Source organism: Balaenoptera physalus (assembly GCF_965194825.1).
Source record: "Balaenoptera physalus genome assembly, chromosome: 7".
Taxonomy (NCBI): domain Eukaryota; kingdom Metazoa; phylum Chordata; class Mammalia; order Artiodactyla; family Balaenopteridae; genus Balaenoptera; species Balaenoptera physalus.
The window spans coordinates 15,043,890-15,061,846 of record NC_138886.1 but is presented as its reverse complement, the minus strand read 5'-3'; the positions used below and the strand labels follow the sequence as shown (position 1 = coordinate 15,061,846).

At 45.3% G+C, this 17,957-nt stretch overlaps 1 protein-coding gene across 2 annotated transcripts in view; it reads right to left on the bottom strand.

Annotated features, from left to right (window-relative positions):
- Positions 1 to 17,957, bottom strand: part of BRINP1 (BMP/retinoic acid inducible neural specific 1) — a 505,846-nt gene that overhangs the window by 342,125 nt on the left and 145,764 nt on the right. For both annotated transcript variants that reach the window (XM_082470420.1, XM_082470421.1), the window contains exon 2: positions 4,992 to 5,052. The gene's annotated coding sequence lies outside the window, so the exon portion shown is untranslated. The remainder of the gene's footprint in view (positions 1 to 4,991; positions 5,053 to 17,957) is intronic.

The window sequence follows — 17,957 nt, the reverse complement described above, 5'->3', positions numbered from 1 at the left end:
ACCCTCTCTAGTGGAAGACAGTAGGTCTGGGATTAGCTAACTAGACTATGACCTAAATTGGGGGTGGGGCACGGGAAGGTGCCAAAGGAGTCCATCAGAGGACTGCATAGCAATGTGGGGTTGTCAAGCGAGTTCTCAAAAAAAGGCTTTCTTGTGAGTAGATGTTTGTTAAGTGGAGAGGGAGTAGAGGACACACATCCTTAGCAGAGGGAACAGCATGTGCAAATGATCACAGCCTGGAAATGTAGCTGGAGAGAAAGCGATACAGAGAGGGAGTGGCAGGGAATGAGCCTGAAAGGTTGTTTAGTATCTGTTTTGCTCACCAACAGTAATGAAGAAATTCATCAATTATTCAAACTTCTTTCCAATTACAATCTCTATCACAAAGTGCTCCTTTTACTATAGCAAAAATTTTTACTATAGCAAAGCCAGCTTCCAGAGTATTTCTGGAGACTGTCAGCATGAACAACAGTAACACAGACCCACTGGTGCAACGAGAAGGAAGCAGGGGCTAAAATGGAATTTGACTCAGTCTCCAGTGGGAAGAAGATAACCCAGGAGTAAAACACGAGAACTTGTGAGCCCACTACGTGTCCTTCAGCCTTATTAACTGCTGCTCCTGGCTTGTGTGGTGAGGCTGTGAAAGAAATTCACGGTTGGAATCAGCCAACTTGGGGATCACTGGACAAGCGCAAAGAGGGAGCTATCCTGGACCACAGGCAGATGCCACAGACCTCAGAGGAATCTGGCAGAATATAGGGAATCCCAACAAGCTTACCCTGGCCTCCAAGGCTTTGTAGGAAACTGCATCCAGCTTCCAATCTGACTTTGTTTCCTACCACTCTCCCTCACCCTTACTGCACTGCAGCCTTGCTGGCCTTCTAATGACTCCTTGACATTCCCCATGTGTCCCGATCTCAGTGCCTTTGCCCCTGACCTCCTCCTCCATCCAAATTAGCACCTCTGATGTTTTTCCTTAGTTTATGGTCTTCATAACACTTACCACTGCCTGATATTACCCTGTACATTTGTTTTCCTGTTTCTCTCCCAATGGAATATAATCTTGATGAAGACATTGCCTACCTTTTTAGCTGTCATATCCCCAAGACTTAGAATAGTATCTATCACATAAACAGTGTTCATTACATATTCGTAGAATGAATGATGGTTACTCAGTGGCAGAAACAGGTAAAAGCAGGGGCTTGATCATAATGGAACATAAAAACAATCCAGTTACTGAAACAGGGGTAAAAATAGAAACTGAAATTAAGCCAACATAAAGGAATGCCACTTAGTGGCTGGTCTGAGGCTCCTTCCATGGATTTTACATGGAGCTCAGGGTCTGGCCAAGCCCTGAGAATGGGCCCTAGAGTTCCCTGGACTGGAGCTGTGTGGGTCTAAGGTAGATGACTGTGATTCTCCTTTGTGGATCTTCCCAAATTCAGTTCACTTTCATCTGAAACCTTTGAGGGGGTGGAGGGAGGGTCCACCCTGGTGCCAAAAATCTACTTCCAATGCCCCACCCATCTCCTCCTATAGAGCCCTTCCTGCTGCTTTTAGACCTTGGTGATGAGATGACTGTGATAATAAACATCAGAGAAACCAGAGCCAGGCAGCTGGCAGCATCCTTTCGCGCGTCATTCTGCCCACCCTGCAAGTTTGCTAAGAGCCTATCGGCCAGTTTGCTGTTCCGGTGGCAGGTCCAATTATCTCCATATCACAGCAACAAGCGTCCAGACCACGTACCTTGACAAGCACCACGGCTCATTAGGACGATTACACACTCTAGAGGCTGCTCTATGGTGGCTTGAGTCTGTGAAATGGACTGGAGCCACCCTTGGCTTTCTGAGGTCCCCACCACAGGACTCCCGCCACCCTTACCCCACACAACCAGGGAACAACTATATGAAAATGGATTTCAGTCGTAAAATCACCAGTGTGCACTATGTCTGCAAGAGCTCTGGATTTGGGGGACCAAGATTTGGGACCTGGCCCTTCCTCTGCCTTTGATGTACTGTGTGATCTAAGGTGAGTTATTGAAGATCTCTGGGCTTGGTTCCTCCTCTGTTAAATGAGGCCAAGGGTGCCTGCCCTACCTCCCCAAGTTGTTGTGAAGATTATTCATGAAACTTTATATGTTCTGTTGATTATCATTTGTGATTATTTGCAGGGGGATAAGGGCATGAGAGGTCAATGGGCTGCCATTTGCCTTTTCCTTGGGAATCCAAACTAATATTATTACATAACACTTTCCTCATAAGAATAATGCCTCCTTATTATAGAGACTTTCAGATTTAAATTCCCAGGTAGAGCAATTTATACTAGTTTTTAACAAAAGCACTGGCCACTGATCCAACTTTCCTCTTTCAAACCATATTTCTTTTCACCCTCCACACAAGTGTTCATTCTTGGGTTAGATAGTTGATAGGATAAGGTTATTACACTAATACGTGGATATTAAATATGCTGTCTCCTCCACTTAGCACGTGTATATTTTAATAGAATTTTTTTTTTAACATTAAACAAGGAATGGTACTAAGAGCAGGCTTTCAAGCACAATGATCTATGATTGGGAATTCAAGGAAGGTAACCAGCTATAAGTATAATACCTTTATTCCTCAAAGTAAATGCAATTTCATAGAGAATCATCCCCCAAAAACTTTCCTGCCATACCTTCTGTCACTAGGCTCAGAGTCTCAGGTTCTTTATTAAAACCACCATAGTCCAGATAGGAAGTGCCACAGAAAGCCAACCTCAGAGGAGAGAGGACAAGCTTGGTTATTCATTAGAAGGTCTAGAAGGTTATTAAAACTGGATGCCTAATTATTTCCCAAAGTCCTCTTCACTCCCTGATTTCTATTGACTCCTTGTCTGCTTTCCAGAAACACAGCCTCAGGCCCCACCAATCCTGGGAATGTGTCCTAGTGGGATAGGTGCTGGCTTGGGAGTCAGATAACCTGGTTTTGAAGCCTGGTTCTGCCACCTTCGTGACCTGGTCAAAGTCACTGACCCTCCATCACACTCCACCCTCCCCTTTCCTGAGCTTCAATTCCCTCACTAGACAATGAAGAGGGTCAGGGAGGTGATGTCCAAACCTCTTCCAGCACCATGATTCAATACATTCTCGATTGATTTCATTTCAATTAACCTCAATTCAATCCAATTTGTTATATTTCAATTCAATTATCTCCATTTAGTTTAGTAATTCCATTTCATTCAGTTCAAGTCAATTCAAATAAACTAAATTCCACTGACTCCAACTGCATCCACGATTTCCTGGTCTCCTTAGCGATTTCTAGGCCTTGAGAATCTAGGACTGAGACGAGGGGAGAGGAGGGATGGGCAGAAATTTGTCCATGGCCTCCATCCAAGTCTGAGTAAAGTTACCACTGGAGTGAATACCTTCAGTCTTTAGAGAAGAAAGCACTGGAAAGAATGTAGGATTAGGAATGCAATGTGGCCTCGTGTAGCATATGAGGTCCAGCACCCATAACAGGCAATGAATGAGTGAACAGATGTCCATGGGAATGAATATAAAACCCCTCTCTTCTTCAGATCTGCCTTTCTCTGTAAGCTTGACCAAGTCACATCACCTCCTAAACCTCATGAGAGAGCTAAAGGTGCTGCACTAGGCAGTCCAGATCTAAAGCCCTGGGGTTCTGTATCCTCCCGCGCTCTCCTGGCTAAGCTCGGAGTGCTCCTCCAAGGAGGAGAGGTGGGAGAACAATGCGCCATGATTGACTCTGGCAGCTTCCCCAAGGGCAGAGCAGCAGGTGGGCAGGTGGAGCCCTGATTGCAAGGCCCGTGATGAGCCGAGAGGGGTTGATTAGCTCCGGCCTCTTAAATCAAGTGGCTCCAACATTTCCCCCAGTGTGCACATCCCTCCCCTTGGCTCCTGTCCCCCGAATTGCATGTTCTGCTTCCAGTAGCAGCCACCCTCCTTAATCTGAGGGTCTCCTTTGTTTTCCCTTAAATGACTTGTAATTTAAGTAGTTAAAAAAGAAAGAAGAAAAATGTCTAGGGCCTACTCTACTCCTGATGGAGTTCTCTGATCTTCATTAAATCCTCATGACCACCCCCAGGAGATGCTGTTATTACCACCCCCAGTTTATGGATGATGCAACCAAGGCTCAGAGAGGGAAGCCACTGAGCCAACATCACACAGCCAGTAACTGCCAAAACCTTCAAAACCAGAGGAGATGTAATTATGAACAACAGGGTAGCAGGTATGCCATGATGCCAGCTCACTTCCCCATCTTCCTCAGTCCCTTGTGTGCCCTGTGAGACCTCAAGCCTCCATCTATTCCCATGGCCTTTGGATTCCGGTCAGCCTGCCTTCCTGGGTTCTCTCCCAGGATTGGCAGCTAGATCTATCATCACAAGCCAGAGCCAGCTCAGCCCGGGAAGCAGGGTCCAGTTCTGAACCTTGGTCCATCTTGCTGGTGTTGAGGCCATGCCCCATTTGGTCAAGAGTTAGGCTACTTCCCAAGTCTACTGCAATGGGAGTCAAGCGAGCAAGGCCCTGGGGCAAACTGAGCAGAAGGTAGGCAGACTGCTTTCTCCAGAACTCCCAGAATCTTCACATTCTCAGGCACCCAGCTGCAAAGGGTCAGCGCCTAAGGGACTCCTATCTTTCTCTCATCACAACCCCCCAAGTCACAGCCTCTCCCCTCAAAGCTTTCATATCTCTGCAACAGAGGATGGAGGCTCATAGGTTAATCAGATAACCCTGTCCATCCTAGAGCTACTCACTTTGTTATCTCTTCTTAGTAATTTGATTCTTTAAGCAAGTTAAACAAATTTAAGACACTTAGAGAGGAAGGAAGGGGATAAAACAACCAATGTTGATTAGGTACCTTCTATGGTAGTTCTCAAACTTGGGTGTGTGTAAGAATCCCCTGGGGTGACTTTAGAAAAGGCTAATCCGAGGACTCACTTCCAGAGATTCCCATTCATTCATTCATTCATTGTGTTCTTTTATTTCTACTCACCAAGCACTGTTCCAGGAGCTGGAGGCGTAGCAGCAGAAAGTCCCTGCCCTTATGGAGTTTACTGGAAAGGAAATGGAGAAAACAGTACGGAAATTAGTAAGTATACTGTATATGAGGTGGTAAAAGTTTGGGGGAAATATGGAGCAAAACAAGGGGTGAAGAGACTCTAATTGAAGGAGATCTAGGGTCTGTACTTTAAACAGGTACTTCGGGGGATTCTAATGCAGGAATCTAATGGACACTGAAAAACACAGGCTTACTCTATGTCAAAATCTTTACATGGGGATTTAATTTAATATTCACACCAATTAAGATGGTTATTGCTGTTATTATTCACATTTAACAGATGGGAAGACTGAGGTTCAAAGAAAAGAAAAATTTGTGAAAGTCATCACAGCCGATAAGAAGCAGAGCCCGACTTCAGAGCCTGTTCTTTTCCTATGCAACGCGGTAAAAAATGGTGAAAACTGCAAACAGCATGGCCAGCTACAGAGGGGCACTGTCCTCAACATCCTTAGTGTTGTCAAACCTTCCCTGTTTGCAACGCACAGTCTCACCCTTCGTCTCTTTTGAGGTTCACGACTCTGAGAAGGAGAATGTGGTCCCTGTTTCTCCCCCTGTACCCCAGCCATGTAGGCATGCAGTCTCAGAAACTGACACCACCTTACCCAAGTCCATCAGGTAAAGTACATCTGCCCTAGAATTGGGAGATGGTCTTACTGACATACTCGGGGAGACCCTTGAGTATCTAAGTGCCCAAATGGAACTTCGGGTTTTCTTTACTCCCCTGGGTTACCCAATTTGTACAACTGGCTGTTGGTATTGGTGCCCTGGACCCCAGCCTGCTTCACCTACTTTCCTATTGGCTCAACCTTTCCCCTAAATAAACAGCAAATAGATGACGTCTGCAGACAACAACAGCAACAATAATAATAACAATAATAATAAATACTTAGGACAGTGGTTGCCACATAGTAAGCACTCAATAAATATTTGTTTCATAAGGGGTTGAATGAATGAATAATTACAACTAACATTCGTTAAGTGCTTACTATGTTCCAGGTGCCATGTTAAGCACTTCTTAAATTTAATTCTCACAAGAGCCCTATGAGAGAGGTACTATTTTTTATTACCCTGTTTCACATAAGAGTGAACTGAAACTTGGAAAGGTCAAGTTATTTGCTCAGGTTCACAAAGCTAGGAAACAGTCAAGCTTGCATTTGAACCCATGTCTGTCTGATTTCAAAGCCCATGTTCTCAACCATAACCATGATCTATCATCAGGAAACTAGATTATATGGTCATAATCTGCTCCCTGATCAGCGTCACCCATCACCACTTCCTGGAGAACTCTGCAGCATTACAGGATACGGTAGATTAGGGTGTCTTGAATAACAGCCCTGACTCAGATCAAGACTGGACTTTCTCCACCATATTGACCTTTATACTTTAGACTCTTGGAAAGCTCATTTTTAGGCCAATCATATAACTAATGAGTGCCCTTTGGCCCTGATCCTGTCAGCTTCTTCAGTCTCCTCATCAACCTAGTCTGATGCCCCAGCGCAGCTCACAGCTGGCCCAATTGATGGTGGTTTTATAACATAGCTGAAAAAATCTTTAAAACTCCATCTATTGAGAGGTGGATCTATGTCCTGACCCCTTGAATGTGAGTACGCTTTTGACTACTTTAACCAAGAGAGTAGAAAGAAGTGTTGCCATGTGACTTCTGAGACTAGATCGTAAAGAGCCACACAGCTTCATTCATTCTTGGAGCCCCTGAGCCAACATGTAAGAAGTTCAAATACCTGGAGGCCACCATGCTGTGAGGAAGCCCAATCTACATGGAGAGTTAAATGTAGGCACTCTGGTCAACAGTTTCAGAATGAGCCCACGTTCGAGTCATCCCAGCCCAGGTGCTAAACAAAAAGGCTCCAGACTTTTTGAATCTTCCCAGATGAGGCACCAGACATTGTGAAGCAGAGACAAGGCATCTTCACTGTGCCACCAACTTCCTTATCCACAGAATCTACAAGCATAATATAATGGCTGTTGTTTTACGTTACTAAGTTTTGGGTTGGCACGTCACACAGAAGCGGATAACTGGAACACCATCTACGTGGTCTAGTCCAGTAGTGTAGTATAATAGTTAACTGCACAGGCTCTGGAGTCACATAGAACTGAATTTGAATTCTATGTTATGCCATTTTCTAGATTACGTAAGTTATTGGACTTCTTTGAGCTTTATTTACTTCTCTTATATGAAAAACAGTAATAATGATAGTATTTCAATCCAAGGGCTATTATGAAGATTAAAGGAGATGGTGCATGAAAAATCTTAGTGCCTAGTATGTAGCAAGCACTCCGTAAATATTGGCTCTGATTGTTTTTACTGTGTGTCTTATTAACTGCAGTTATGATGTTAATACTTTACGGATGAGGAAACCAAAAACTGAGAAGTGAAATGACTTCCCCAAGGTCACAAAACCAATCAGACTTTCTAATTCCATGTCCAGAGCTTTACAGCCTTGTCACCACAGACACAGCCAGCTCCAGGTGGAGCCAAATGTTTCCTGAGGGGCTTGGGAGATGAGAAAAACACCACTGATCTTTGAACCATTAAGAGGCACCAAAGGAGACACGGAAGAACTTCTCTCTCTGTGTTCCCACCTTCACAAAGCCCCAAGCACCAAACTGGAGGGGCATCTTCCAAACATATTCCCAAATCAGCTTCCCTTTAAAACAAAGGTAAAAAAAGATGTGGCACTCTAAATGCCATCCCTTCACGTGCTGGTAAGCAGCTTATCCAGCCCAGTGTGTGGCCACCTTAAGAGCTGAGAGGAGACAGCCTGCTGCTGGAAGTTATCTCTGGATCTCTGGGGGGTGAGTGAGTCACTGGGATGATGGGGAGAGGGAGGCAGGGGAGGGGCAGGGGACCAGCTCAGGAATCCCTGTAGGGGTGAGACGCAGCATGAGGTGGGGAGACACAAGGGTTGGGTGTGCATTTTCATGGGCATAGAAACTAGAGGTTTTGTCCAACTCCCAACATTTTACAGATGAGAAAACCAAAGACTTGGAGGAACGGGGATAGAGGAAGCTTGTAAAACTGAAAGTCCACCTACGTGAATTGGTTTTAAAAAGCTTCCTTAGTAGCCCAACCACATATTCCTTGGGTCTATGTAATACATGTGGTATCTCTTTTTACAGATGAGGAAACTGAGGCTCTGGAGAGGAAGTATCATACTGAAGTTCACACAAGTTAGCCTGGAAGCTAAACTTAGAGCCTAGTCTCTAGATCCTGGATTCTGTCTACTTTAGCCCCATACACTTTCCCTCCCCCATAAACCTGGACTGAGAGATTAATGAGGCCACTACTTTACCGCCCAGAAATTCACAGGGCAATAGTGTCTTTCCTCTGTGATTACAGGGGAATGTGTCAGTTAGCAGAGAATCAGAGACACAGATGTCTGTTGAGAATGGGAAAAACAGAAAAAAAAGTGTGAAAATTAAATAGAAAAGATGAATTTTTAAATTGGAAAGGATCACCTTTTGAGAAGAAGAAACCAAAGAACAAAAGGGTAAAATCACGTTCCAGCTGGTGTAAGGTATAAAGTTGTGTAAAGAAAGGGGCAAGGGCTTAGGATACCACAAGATCCAGATGCCCCTCCCAGGCTGGACCTTTACCAGCCAAGCATCCTCAGATAGATCATTAAAACTGCTGAGCCTCTGTTTCCTCATGTGTATGATGGGAGTAAAAATAACCTCTTCATACAGTTGCTTTGAGGATTAAACATAAAACAGCTAGCATGTAGGAGGTCTTCTGTAACTTTTCTCCCTAAAGGAAGGATCCAAGACTCTAAACAGTACTCCTTAGTCTCAGGTTCTGTGAAAAAAATGAGATTTCTGGGTGGAGAGTCTGTAACAGTCTTGCTGGACCCCTATTCTCATCTTCTGCAGCGGATAACAACTGAAGCAGCCACCCAGCTCACAGCCTCCTCTTCCCCAACTCTGGGAATGTCCTTAATACACAGAGACAGGACCCTGGTGGCCACGCCTTGTTGTTCAGCCCTAGTCCCAAGCCATAGCTAACTGACTCGGAGGTAAGCCCAGCAAATAAGCCGGGTCAGTCAGAGGTTTCCCTGGGACTTTCACACCAGTCTCTCATCTCTGGTGGGAGTCATGGAACATGAGTAATGAGAACCACAGGAAGTGGTCATGTTCTGTGCCTCAGAGAGGAAGCCAGAAGAGAACGGAAGTGACCTACAGAAATGAGAGACACGAGGAGAGAGGCAATGTGGCTGTGTGTAGCCCCTGATTCCTGGTGTCCTTGTGATCCAAATACACCCCTCACCCAAGCTTGCAAGATGCCCCAGTGTCCTCTAGTGAATTAGTCTCTTCTTGCCTAAGCATTTCTGCCCATTGGATTGAACTGGGTGATCATTAAGTCCTGCTCATCCCTTAACCAGTGGTGGCTCTTGAACGTGGACTAAATACCTTCCATACTCTCATCTTGGGACCCCAAGAAGTAAGGACAAGGGAGCCTTTCAAGATTCCCGGATAATAAGCCAGAGATGAGGAATTTCTAACAGAGCTTCCATATCCACCTCCCTTTGACTTGGCCTTCAATCCTAAACCTGAGCATAAGTAATACACTCTTCCCTACAATTCAATGGCGTTTCGAACTTTATAGTGCTCTTTACCATAGAGGAGGCTTACAAGACACCTACCTGGAGGCATTATTCTTTTGTCACTTTTATAGAAGTTATAAGATGCACCTGTCCTTCCTGGCTTAAACCTCCATCTTCTTCAGGGAGCCTAATCCTGGAAGAATCTGTAGCATCTCCACCCCTAGGTCAATCAAGCCTTCAAGTAAGAGTTTCAAGTTCTGGGGTCCTGACTCGTCCGTCGCCTCTTAAGTCAACAACCCCTCTTCTGAAGCAGGAGGTTAGTGGGCCCACACTATCAATGCACTCCTAAAATAGTCCATTGGGCTTGCCTGTGGGAAACCCTGCCATTTGATTCACTTGAACAGTGTTTCCAGCACCAATAGTGAGCCAATCTGGTGACATCACAGGGGACAAGATCAGAAATACAAAATACATGACCCATGGTCCCTAGTGGGTTCCCTCCCATGTGGGAAGAAGGAAGCCACGGACACAAGTAGTGGCAACCTTCCAGGGAATATGCTATAATCCAGGTAGGCACGAAGTTATCTGAGGAAAGGGAACAGCAAATTGCCTCTAGGAGTTCTGAGAAGGCTTGCCAGAGAACATCGGAGCTGAGTCTTCAATCAGCTCAGCTCCTGCACAGCTCTGAAACTTGGGCAAGTGAATCGATCTCTGGGATGTCAGTTTCCTCCTCTGTAAAATGGGAATAATAATAGTGGCTCCCTTGCAGGCTTGTTGTGTGGCTTAAGTGAGTTAATACATGTAAAGTGCTTACAGTGGTGCTTGACACAGAGTAAGCAGCCAAGCCCATTAGCTCTTACCAGCAGCATCAACATTGAAAGGTTAATATGAGTGTATCAGAGAGACAAGCAGGGGAGGGCCTTATAGACAGAGGGAAGGGCACAGAGGTGTGTCAAAGCATGTTATGCGTGGAGTCTGGCAAGTTACCCTCAGTGGCTGGAAAGTCAAGTGTGTGGGCGTGTCAGGAGCTGACCTAACGTTTTCAGTAAAGGGTCAGATGGTAAGTATTTAAGCTTTGTAGCCCAAGAGACAATGTCCTCAACTCTTCAAGTAACCTCCTCAAGAGAAGGCTAACTGTGCCTCAGTTTACCTCTAAAAATGTAAACGCCATTCCTTGTTCATGGTACACACTGGATGTGGGCTGCATTTGGCCTGCAGGCCATAGTTTGCCAACTCCTGCTCCAGGAGAAGGCCAGAGGCTGGGCTTGTAAGGCTTTCATAGGCCTTGCTAAGGAGGCTGGGCTTCTCCAGGCAGGGGAGAGGCCAAGGGTTTAAACAGGGACTTCAAGATTAGATTTGCATATGGCAACGCAATGAGGAGAACGGGTTAGGGCAAAGAGGGAAGTTTAAATTGACAGTCCAATTAGAAAACTACTATGATTGCAATGGAAGTGATATTTGTGCAGGGGCAGTTGTGATGAAGATGCTGCGGGACATTTAGAGGGAACATGAGCATAATTGGTGGTCTAGATTCAGGTGGTAAGAGGAAAAGAGAGGCAGAATACTCCATGTTTCTGCTTATTTATTGACAGATCAACCTCTACTTGGGGAGGAAGTGAGTGCCCCATCCTCAGAATCATTCAAACAAAGTATAGATTCCTGCCTGACAGCTGTAGATAGCAATGGATAGAGAGAGCAACAACTAAAGTCTCTCCTAGCTCTGAGGGTCCATGACCCTATGATTCTGTGATTGTCTTTATCAATCTAACAGGAGCACGATTTGTTTAGTCAATGAAGGATACAGACAAACTTTACTCCTCAATACAAATCACCTTAATTTTGCAGAAAGCTGTCTATTTTCTACAGCGCTCACATCCATTATCTCTCTGAGGAGCCTGGAAAAGGACTGTGAAAACTGAAAAATGCTAGACAAATATAAGATTGTGTTATTATCATAATTATTTTAAAAACACACTTGAAGAATTCTGCACTTTATTTCAGATTTAGTGCAGTTACTCTGCCTTCAGTCCAGTGAGTTATTTATTTCTATAGCCCTCTCATCTCTTGGACAAAACCTAGCACATGGTAATAATTAAAAAAAAATGTTTGTCAAATCTTAGCAGTGTGTCAAGAGCCAATTCGAAAAGCATTTGATCAGCTCAGCCTTCTCCTATCACTGCAGAGAAGACAGAACTGTCCCACTGCTAGCTGCTATTGCAACAATAGCATCATTATTAATAATAATACTATTTATCAGTATTCCTTGTGTGGCAGGCACTGCTCAAGGGTTTGCAGACATTCTTAATTAAGGCTCTCAAGAACCTAACGAAAATGCCATGGTGGTGCCCATTTTACAGATGACATGAGAAAGTCAAGGCTCAGAGAAGGGCAGCTGCTTGCTCAAGTTCATAAAGGTTAGAACTGTGCTTTCAAAAACAGGTCGATTTTAATAACCTCACCTTCCTCATGGACACAGGGAAGCATTTTCGTACATATTTATTCTAGGAGGGAGAGATTAGGGCTGCTCCGTGTGCCAGGACTAGTCATAAGATCTTTTGTCATAACTGCCTCTCCATCTCAGGGTCTCTCTGGGAAACACAAACCTCTTGACCCCTCAGCCTCAGGCAGAAACCACAGCTTCTGGTTCCCCAGGTGCAGCCGCCAATGCGGCTGCCAGCCAGCAGAGGGCAGCTGCGGGAAGCCGTCCAAGGACAGCCTCCACCCGCATTAGAGCTCATTAAGCCACGAGAGGCAAGAGGCAAGCACATTTCTGTCTGATGAAAGCAAACAGATCTACTCCTGGGCTGAGCGATGCAGGGAGATCAGCGAGGAGGGACGTTTATCGGCTTCCAAGAAGCCGGCTGGATGGTGCCATGGTGGCTGCCTGCAACAGAACACTGGCCCGTGGGATCCAAACCCGGGGGGCTTCCCACGAGCCCCTCCTCCCTCGAACAGGACAAGAGAGTCTGGCCCAGGGCTAGAGATGCTGTGAAGCCAACTGAGTGGCTGGAGCCAAAGGGGCAGCCTGTTTGCAGCAGAAAAACCAACCCAGACTTACCAAGAGATGCATAGGATACATCAAGAAGCATGTGCGCACAAAACAGGGTGAAACACACAAACATTTAGGGAGACCAACAATTGCTCCTGACTTTTAGATATAGAACTGGAACAATCCAGGCAACCACGGTGGTTGGTTACCTGTCCACTGAATATACATACAAGGTGTGTACACCCACAATGCATATGGATGAAGCACATACACACACCAAGTAAACGAAAATGCTTATGCACTAATGCAGATGTATATCGAGGTAGTCAGCTACACTGGTTTGAATTCAGATGGCCTGAATTCCAGTACCAGGCCTATCACAAATCTGTGCAACTTTGAGCAAGTGATAAACCATTCTGAATCTGCTTCCTCATTTGTGAAATGGAACCTAGCTGGGTTAATTAAAATCATACAGTTTGGAAGCTCACTCAGAAGTTGGGGCACTAAATCAAGTTCTCCCAAGGAAGCCTGAGACTGCTCCCATTTCTTTTACCAAGTCTCCAACCTTAGAGGATGCAAGCTAGGTGACCCAGTCCACATCCCTGTCCCCAGACCAACATCCCTAGGGATGCTCTTATCTATCTAACAATGTGGGAAACTTTTAAGTCAATCTGTCTATGATTGTCTCCCTATGAGTACAATCATACTGAATATGTAATTCCTTTTTCCATCCTCCTTTCTCACTTAACTTTAGCACAGAGAATAAGCATCTTATAAACATCTTTTTAAAGGGCCACAGAATGTTTCCTTATACGGATATCTGTACCCTTCTAGTTTGCTATTTGGTCCTTTCCCCCCGCCCCTCCTTCGGCTACTATAAATAATGTTTCAGGGGGAAAAATATCTTCATGCATAGAACTTTTCTCTATTTTTGGAATCTTTCTTTAGAAAAAAAAACCTCGGAAATTAAATTACTAAAATTAAATCATAATTTGAGACTCTTCATGCACGTTGCCAAATTGTTTTCCAAAACGGTTGCCCTAGTTTACACAGCTACCAGCAATGCATGAGAGACTCTATCACCACATTCTCCAAAGCACTGGCCATCCTCTTCTTTCTTTGTTTAAACTTTGTTAATTCAGTAGGCGAAAAATGTTATCTCATGGTTTTAATAAGCGTACCTTTGATTATTCGAGAGAACAAACATGTTTTTCTTGTGTTTGTTCACCAGTTGTGTGTATTTCCTCTTTGGAGAATTGTCTCTTTGTGCCCTCTGCTCACGTGTCTGCTGGGGTCTTAGTGAATTTAATTGATTTGCATGCGCTCTTCACGTAATAAAGATAGTAATCCTTTGTCATATTTGCTGCGGGTATTTTTCCAGTTTGCTTTACGCCTTTTCCTTTGTGGTTTCTTCTATCACTTCTGAGCTTATACAGCCACCCCATCCTCCAGAGACTTGATAAATATTCATTTCTAATTCCGGAATTTTTTTCTCCTTGTATGATTTGATTCTATAAGCTTGAGATTCCACACGTCCACAAATCTATGATTCTGTGCCTCCATGATGACCACGTATAGCGCTGGGTTATCTTTCAAGGCACAGGCTCCCTAACGTGTTTCATATTTCATCTTTACCCTCCCTCATCCTTCAGATTATAAGCTCCGGGAGGGAAGGGCTATGTCTGTCTCATTCCCCCTGAATCCTAGGAGCCCAGAACACTGCCAGGCTCATAGTGGGTGAGCACTAAATATCTATTTCTCGATTATCTCCCTGATCTGTTCCAGACCCTTGAGAATGATCTGGTTCTGGCCCACATCTAAGCATGCAGAATGGATGATCACAGGTGTGAGACCACTGGGGACAGCAGGGAGGGCATCACCAGAAGAAAGGATGGCAATAGCAAAATTAAAAGGGCGAAAGAACATGGTATGTAGGAAACAGTAGGTAGTCGAGCTTACCAAGAGCACAGGCATGTGTGACCGTAATAGAACATGTGGCTGGAAGTGTAAGTTGGACCCAACTGGTAAAGGGCTGTGAAAGCCAATTTTGGAATTTCATCCACAAAAATTCCATTCTCCACAGTGCAGCCAGGGTGATCTTTACAAAAGGTAAATCTGATCGTGTCACTGCTCTGCTTTATAACCTGCAAAGGCTTCCCCTTGCCCTTAGGAGACAGCTGAGAATCTTGTAATAGTCTACAGGGTCCTGCCTTTCCCAATCATACCTCCCGCCATTCTTCCCTTGCTCACCATACCAACCCCCATTCCCTTCTGCAGCCCCGCCAAGCCCATCTCATCGTCCGGCCTCTGTAATTGCTGTTTCTTGTCCTGTTAACCTCTCCCCAGCAGTACACACAGATGCTTCCTTCCATCACTTGGGTTGGAGTGCAAATATCCAATGTTGCCCATGCTCCTATCACTCTCATCTTATCCCCTGGTTTTACTATCTTCATGTAACTTATCACTATCTGAAATGATCTTCTTATGATCTTCTTTGTTATCTTCCTGTTTATTTTGTCTCCCCTTCTTGAACATAAAACTCAGGAAGGCAGAGACCTTTCTTGTCTCGTTTACTCCTATCGTTCCCTCCCTGGAACAGTGCCTGGAACATACAGTTGGTGATGGTTAAATTTTGCCTGACTGTTTGAAGTCAACTCATGGGCAGTTGGAGCTACTGGGGGTGGGGGGTGTGTGAGCAGGATCAGGAATGTATTTCAGAAAGATCGCTCTCCTGGCATGGCGGAGAATGGTTTGGCCTGGAGAAACTGGGGTAAGGAGACAGAATGATATTACATAAAAATGACTGATATCAGAAACTTTTCTGAAAGGAAGATTTGATCCAGGGAGAGCTAGAGGTGGAACTGTGCTGTGCAGTTGATATTGGGAAGGAAAAAATCTGCAATCTGCAGTCATCAAAACAAACGAATATAAAGTGGCCATCATGATAACTAATATTGAAATAGTACTTTAGCTTCCAAAGACATTCACACCGTCTTATGGTATTCTCACCATCACCATTCAAAGCAGCCAAGGAACAGGCTGCTATCTTCATGTGACAGATGAGAAAACTGAGGCTCAGGAAGTTAACTCAGGGACCCTGTGTAGCTAGTGAGCCGTGGATGTGGACAGGAACCAAGGTTCCTGATGCTCAGCCCTGGGCTCTGCCGGCAAGTGCTGGGGCGTCACGATTTTCCCACACTGCACACACTCCACAGAACCGTGTGGTTGCTAAAATCATGCCTCAGAGTTAATGATCCAGATGAAAAATCTTCCCTGGCCTTTGGGCCTGGAGAAGAGGCCAGTGCCACTCCCTTCCCTAAGAGAGTTAAAACATCACAAGTCAGGGAGGAGGCCATTTGCTGCCACATTAACAGTAAACCATTTACTCCAGTGATATCACCATATCGGACTTTATTGTTCCCTCCCCCGTGGCTAAAATTACAACAAAACAGAGCAGGGAACAAGGGAAGGAGGAGACAGACAAGGGTCAGAAGGAGACAGGGAGTGGCGGCACCATTCAAGGAGGCAGACAGACTGAGAGCCCCAGATCTCCTTACGCCCTGAGCTGGAGCCCTCCACGTCCCTACAGAGGTAGCAATTACCCATGGCTCATCAGGGGACAGGGCATCTCTACAGAGGGAGCAATTCCTCCGCATCACTACAGAGGTAGCAATTTCTCCACGTCTCTACAGAGGTAGCAATTACCAGTGGCTCATCAGGGAACAGGGCACAGGCCCTGGGGAGGTGTCTCGGCGGCATGAGCAGCAGAGGTGGGGAGAAGCGCCCGGAATGTCTTATGATTCTCCTGAATGGACCAGCTCCCTCACTGCCCAGTCGGGCACATCCAAAGCTTGCTAGTTGTTCCAATGCCATCTGCTTCCCGGAGCTTAGACAGGTCACACTAATTATTTTAATCCCGAGTTTGTACCTATCTGTCTTATTTCTTTAGATGAGGAGAAAGAAGTGGAAGGCAATAGGTCCCCCAGACCTGCACCTGTCCTGAATCTGGGGAACAAGGCAGGGGGTGGGGCCATAGCACAGAGGAGGGTTCCCATCCCAATGGCTCCCAAAGGTGTTAGATCAGCACCTTCCGCCTTTTTGGGCCTTTTTGGGTCTTTCGAGTAATTTGCATCCAAGTACAATTGGCAGCCATTAGACAAGCCTTATCGCTACATGCTGACAGGGTCCCAAGAATAACTTGATTATGCAGAGATAGTATTGATAGGGAAATAAGTTAAGGTTTGAGGGAATGAGGCCCCATAGCCCACCCTCCTGGAGTACACCAACCAAGGAATCAGTCCGGACAGGAGCCATTGGTCAACTGATTTTTCTCTTCCTCCTTCCTCCCTTCTTTCTCTCCACTCTTCCTTCCCTCCTTCTATTTTTTCACTCATTGCTTCCTCTTCTTTTTCTCTGCCTCTTTCTCTTCCCTTTGCCTGAATCCAAATCCACATGTTCTGATCTTTTTCCTAGGTTAAAAAAAATTAAATTCTGCCTTTACCACTCAGTTCAAGACATACCGCCTACAACTTATTATAAAAGAAACTGAATGGCTTCCTTTGAGCTATTCAGTGTGTATTTGCCCATAGGTAAACAGAAGCACCATTTTAAGGTAAAAGAGTATGTGTTTTTGTGTTTGTGTGTGTGTGTGTGTGTGTGTGTGTGTGTGTGTGTGTGTGTGTGTGTGCGTGTGAGATGGCTCCTGGGAAGAAAGGGAGGAAAAAAAAGGCTGAGAGAGCACAAGTCAAATTCATTCATTCTTTCATTCATTCCTTCATGAAATATTTGATGTGAGCTCACTGCAAGCCAGGTGCTGTGCTGGCACCACCCTCAAGGAGTACCCAGCCTGGTACAGGACTGGGCAGCTACCAGGAAGTTGTGAGTGAGTGCGGTCACACGAGGAGTGAAGATGCAGGACATGCAGCAGAAGCAGTAGCCTTGGGATTATTTCTTAGAATGGCTGAAGCAGCTCCGGCCAAAAAGAGCGTGTGTAAAGCTCTGTGTAAGGAGAAAAGAGGAGGGTGAAATTCGAGAAGGCCTGCTGGCCACAGACCTGGGAGGGACATGAAGGGCCCAGGGCTGGAGCAAGAGCTAAGCGCTGGGACGGTCACTAAGGGCAGGGCTAGGATATATCCGGGTGTGTATGTGTATGTGTTTGTTGGAAGAAAGCGTTAGCTATTCAGAAACCACATGTAGCTGCCCTTCTCAGACTCTCCTAGAAGGAAGACTCCTGGGAAGCAGATCTGGTTGTGTTGAGGGTAATAATTGTCGAAGATGCAGATCAGAGAAGCAGAGAGCAAGAGGGCTAAAATCTGAGAAAAAGATGCTTTAAAATATAGGTTTGATTATTAT